Below are 6,000 nucleotides of genomic sequence, written 5' to 3' on the forward strand. Positions count from 1 at the left end.
AAACTCAACAAACCCCGCCCCGTGCCCATCCGCCAACAAGAGGTGCCAGTTCCCTGCTGAGAAACTGTGTGCTTTTGCATCCGTGTCTGCCAATAAAATGAATAACACTTCCCATTTAGGTAGTTTACTGTGAACTTCTGCATACTATAACATATTACAATTTACCAAACCACTAACGTATGCAGAATATGCGTTTAATTGAAGACTTCTGTCTATCATCTTTTGAGTCAGCACACTAAACTACAAATTAAATGTGTTGTTTATAAGGAACCTATTAGCTGTATGTTAGTGAATTTCATTGAACTTGGCCTACTTCTCAAAACCTCCCGGGGATCACTATTCATCCTCAGGAAGAGATGGGAATTTGCCGCGTTTCCCCACGCTCCCCAACTCACCTGGGTGAAGATTAAGCCGACAGGGGGACGGGATGGGGGAGTGGTATGTACAGTACAGATGCCCAAGTGGCAGCCAGGCCTGGGCTGATCACCCCTGATCAAGTCCAATTCCATTCTCCAGGTCCCCAAGAAATTGAGGAGGAGGGGCGTGGCAAATAAAGGTGTCCAACAGGGAAGAAGGTCATGTTCAAGCAAATAAATCACAGAATGACAGTGAAAATCTAAAATAATGCCCAATATGTAGCCTACAGATGTTCATAGCAGTGTTGATTTTTATAGCAAAAACCTGAAAACTGCATAAACTGAAAATAGAGGGGATTGATTAAACATTTTGTAAAGCTACAGAGCAGTATACCATAGCATGGCAGATACTCATTATCTGTTACTACATGAAAAGAGCAGTTACAGGACAGTGAGAACAGTAGAGCATTTTTTTATTCTTTAAAAATAAATATATTTATGCAACCCAGGTACATTCAAATTCCCTAAACTCCATGGCCACCAATGGAAATAAAAATAGTTGAAATTTCTATTCTGTTAGATTGTCAAGAAGTCTAGATTTGTTTTTACCAGTTTCCCTTCCATCTGGGGGTTGCTCGGTAATATAAAACATTTCACAAATGACTCCTGACTGCTGCTCTGGGCTCTTCTGCTGATCCCTTCTTGCCACTTCACAGCCGGTTTCTGCAGGCTGCAGCAGCACCAGTTCCCGTACTCATCAACAAGTGCATCACCAACATGCTTCCCATGGACCAGGTACTGTCCTCAGCACTTGTTTTATTTTTTTATTTTTATTTTTACTTTTCGAGGAATATTAGCCCTGAGCTAACATCTGCCGCCAATCCTCCTCTTTTGCTGAGGAAGACTGGCCCTGAGCTAACATCCGTGCCATTCTTCCTCTACTTTATATGTGGGACGCCTGCCACAGCATGGCTTGCCATGTGGTGCGTAAATCCGCACCAGGGATCCGAACTGGCGAACCCTGGGCTGCAGGAGTGGAATGTGTGAACTTAACCACTGTGCCACTGGACCAGCCCTTTCCGTAGCACTCTATGTTTACTCTTCACAAAGTCCTATGAGAATGGTATTGTTATTAACATTGTTTTACAGATGAGTGAGTCTACAAAGGCTTGTGTAACTTGGTCACACAACTGGAAAATGGCTGAGTCAGGATTCAGAGGTGTTCTGGCTCAAAGGCTTTGCTCTTATCTAAGAAGCTATCACGTCTTCACCAATTCCCCAGTGCACAGGAACTAGGTGGTAACATTTAATAAAACGTGACTGCAGGCTGGGGAAGAATAGGAGGGAGTTGAAGAAAACATAAAACGGAGTTTGGGACTTCATAGCTCCTCGGTAGCCAGCATAATCCTTACGCTACAACCTCACGATATGTCCCAGGGCCTCTCCCACATCCCCCGCCCCTACACACATACACACACACACACGCACACACAGCCCTCAGAGGCGATTGTGCTGACCACAGTGTACACACAAAACCATTGTGTTTCCAGTATCCTCAGTCCAGGCCACCTCCACCTTCTCCGGGATCAGACAGAGGGTGGCTCTCCTGCTGATACTTCAGACTGGCCTGCCAGTCAGCGGATGAATTATCGGACGAAGGCTCTGCGGAAGAATCCTTCCTGGCCTCTTTCAGCTTTTGGTGGCATCAGGTGTCCCATAGCTTACCCCCAATCTCTGCCTCTGTTTCCACATGGCCTTCTCTATCTCTTTGTGTATCCCCTCTGAGAGTTCCTTATGAGGATAGTTGTCACTGGATTTAGAACCTACCCAGATAATCCAGCATGATCTTATCACGATATCTTCAACGTCATTTCACGTATAAAGACCCTTTTCCCAAATAAGGTCATAGTCGCAGGTTCCAGGGGATTGGATTATGGACACATCTTTTGTGGGGCCACCATTCCATCCAGTTTAAGATGTTTGAAGGGTCATGGGTCTCTTAAACAGGAGAGTGTGGCAGGGGAATCAGTGCATGTGTGCGCGTGTGTAAAAGGGTTAGAAGTAACCATAGAGCATGTTTCTAGCATTTCCAGTCAAAACCCAGCAAACATGAGCAAGTGCTCCAGGGTCACACAGAGAGCTGGCGGCAGAACTGGTCTCATGTTTAGAGGAACTGAGAGCAGTGTTGAATCATCAGCCTGAGCGTGCTGCTGGCTCTGCACAATTCAGACTTAGACAAATGAGCTATTTGTTTCTCACACTTCTGTTCCCTCATCTGAACAAAAGAGAAAGATAACGGAAACGTTTTCTGAGTTCCTTGGGGAAATTTAGGATGGACGAACTTACTTTAGATCACCAACCAACAAAACAGAAAAGGGGAGATGATACGTTTACTTTTTCCAGCTTGTGGATCTAATTACAATCAATTCCCATCAAGTGCTGTCCCTAAAATGAGCTTCATCCCTGTTGGAGCTCAGAATGGAGTGCTTCTGAAGTGTCCTGGCTCTGAGAAGAGAGATTTCATTCGTTGGAAGAAGTGTGATACAGTTGATGTTTAAGTGTTCACAAAAATAGTTGAAAGAACATTCTGTCGTTTGCATATCCACCTTAGATATTTTACAGGTATTAAGAGGTTAGGGTGATAGCTTGTTTCTGATTTTTAAAACAATTTTAAGGAAAATTACTATTGAACGTGAATAGAGAAAAGGCGGAAAAGGCGTATTAAGTGCCCATTTAAGAAATCTGATGATTGTATAATATCTAAACTTGTCAAAAGATACATCAGGTGCTTCTTTTGGGAAGGCGAGAGGGGAGTCAAGATCATTTTCCAATTGATGTTGCTAATCCAACTCTGTCTATTCTCTTCTCTCCTAAAGAGAGTTTTCTTCCAGTCACAAGGGTTCAGGGCCTTCTTCACCATGAGGTGGCAGCAACACGCCGTGCACAGACTTGGCTGTGGCCAGGGCAGCTGGGGTAGGCAGGAGCCTGAACAAAAGGCAGGAACTGCTGGGACCATTCAGTTTGCTAAACTAATAATCCCCTTAGAAGGTAAAAACCAATGAAAGCTTATGTATAGCCCTTACAATAAGATACTCTGGATAAACTGGAACACCTGCAATAGATTTCTTCCACTAGTGGAACTGATGCTCCACGTCTTGGCATGGCCATTTACTAGCAACCATCTTCAGTTTTCTCTTCCTTAAAGTTAAGCCGTAAATACTTATACTATTACATGCCAGGATAAGCAGAGTGAACAATTAAAATAATTCCTACCAAAATCCCTTGCAAACTCAAAAGTGCTAGAGAAAAATGGGCTAGAGAAAAATGACACAGTTATTATTCTAGGATGACAATGTTTAGAAGCATGTTTCTCAGTCCTGTGTGTACCTAAGAATTACTTGAGGATTTCTGTTTTCTGACAGGCTCTACAGCTATATAGGTAGAATTCACCCTCTGCCATGGTTCAATAAATATTTACTGAATGCATAAATGGATGATGAGTGAATACACAGGACAAGCAGGGGGCTGGCAAGAATGAAGTGTACTGCTCAGAGACAGGCACTTCTGGCTGGACAACACACTGGCGGGAAGAAGGCAGAGGGAGACTTCCAGCAGTGGCAGCCACTGTGCTTCCAAAGAAGTTGGAGTCACCCTGAAGGACCTGCACACTAAGAGACCACCTGCAGAAATCAGCAGATTGAGGGTTCTCCCCGAGAATACTGAGTTGATTAATAGCTGGTGCCAGGACTCTATCCCCAAGTTGAAGAGGCAGCTCCTACCTCTAATCTGTGGCTGGCAACCCTATGGTAAATGTTAGCATCCTAGCCCTAGGATTTTCTAAGTATTTGCTTTCTTTTTTTTTCTTAATTAATTAATTATTTTTTGAGGAAGATTAGCCCTGAGCTAACATCTGCTGCCAATCCTACTCTTTTTGCTGAGGAAGATGCCCTGAGCTAACATCCGTGCCATCTTCGTTGACTTTCTATGTGGGATGCCTACCACAGCATGGCGTGCCAAACAGTGCCATGTCTGTTCCCGGGATCCGAACCGGCGAACCCCAGGCCACTGGAGCAGAACGTGCGAACTTAACCACTGTGCCACCAGGCTGGCACCAGTGTTTGCTTTCTTTGAAGGCAATACGATTGGTCCCTGTGTGGTTATGGGCCAGAGGAGGACTCCAGGGTGTAGCCCAGGGCGACCTCTGCCCAGGATGGTACCAGCATCCCTTGGGATAAGGTTCATAGCCCAGGCTGAACATCAGATGCACCTAAGGAGCTTTGCAAAAATTCCATAGACTCTGAAACAGAGCCTGCAATTTGCGCTTTAAAAAGCTTTCCCTGGTAGGTTGATGCAGAGCCAGAGTTGAGAAAAGCAGCTGTGGAGCCAGGCCTCCAGCAAAGACCTAATCTACAGCCAGAGGACATTGACCGCCCTCTGGCACCCAGCACCCAGTTCCCTTTTCGTGCTGGGTTCACACAGCGCCTGATTTTTCAGTACCTCCACTGTGGCCTGAAATGTTACAGCACTGGAAGCAGACTCGACAGCTCAGCTGCTCATTTATGGCCAGCTGGGCATCCTTTTCTTATGCGTGGCATAATAATGTTAATAGCTAACATTAACCGAACAATTACCATGTTCTAGACTGTGCTAAGCAACGTATATGCATGTATTACAACCGTGCTGTGAAGTAGGAACTATTATTACACCTATTTTACAAATGAGAAAATTGAGGCTTAGAGAGAAGTCTTGGAGGGACTGCCTAGCTTAGAAGTGGCAGAGTCATGACAAGAATGAGTTGTTGGAAACCAAAGCTTGTGTTCAGCCAAACCTCCTCCAGAACACATATTTCTGTTAGCTATGATGGAGGGCCTTATGGAAGAACCTGAGTGATAAATACCTGATTAAATTAAATATAAATATAGTCTACCATTCAAACAAAATCTAATGAAGTTTGGAAGCAATAATATTGGAAAGTGTAATAATTATTGTCGTGTCTAGTTCTAGCAGGAAATAAATGGTATCTTCAAGCTGAGTTACTGAAAAGAGTTTAATAGACTATTTACAAAGCCGTGGACAGGATTTCTAAAAAGCAACAAGAAATAGTCTAGTACCCTGGAGCTAATAAGTCATGGGGGAGAGGGAACATTTACTGGGAGAGAGAGAGAGGGAGGGAGGAAGAGAGAAAAAGAGAGAGAGAGAGAGAGCACGCTGGAGGGAGAGGGCCTCGTGACAGTGGCTGTGGCCTCTGGTAGAGGGACCCACAGGGAGGCGCCTGGGGAATAAATCCTCATCCTGTCTCTTTACCTCTTCCGCCCTCAGACCCCCTGCTTATGACACCCCTTGGCCAAAACCCAGCCTGAGGACAAGAGAGCCCACTGACTAATGTAGTCAGTTAGCCTATCCTGGGGACAGAGCAGGGTGAGAGGGGGCCTTGGAGAGTAGACAGGTGATATCCTGAAGACTTGTGTGAACTTAAAATATGTCTGTGGCTATTTGGGTTGGAAATTAAAAGTATTACACTCCAAACTAATGATTACCAGTCACAAATAAACAAAACTATCCCAGTGAGTACCTATTATGATGTGCGTTTTAATGATTAGCTTATTCAACCTTTAAAACAACCCCTTAAGACATGCCTTATTTA

This window comes from Equus quagga, chromosome 3 (assembly GCF_021613505.1).
Source record: "Equus quagga isolate Etosha38 chromosome 3, UCLA_HA_Equagga_1.0, whole genome shotgun sequence".
NCBI classification, from domain to species: Eukaryota; Metazoa; Chordata; class Mammalia; order Perissodactyla; family Equidae; genus Equus; species Equus quagga.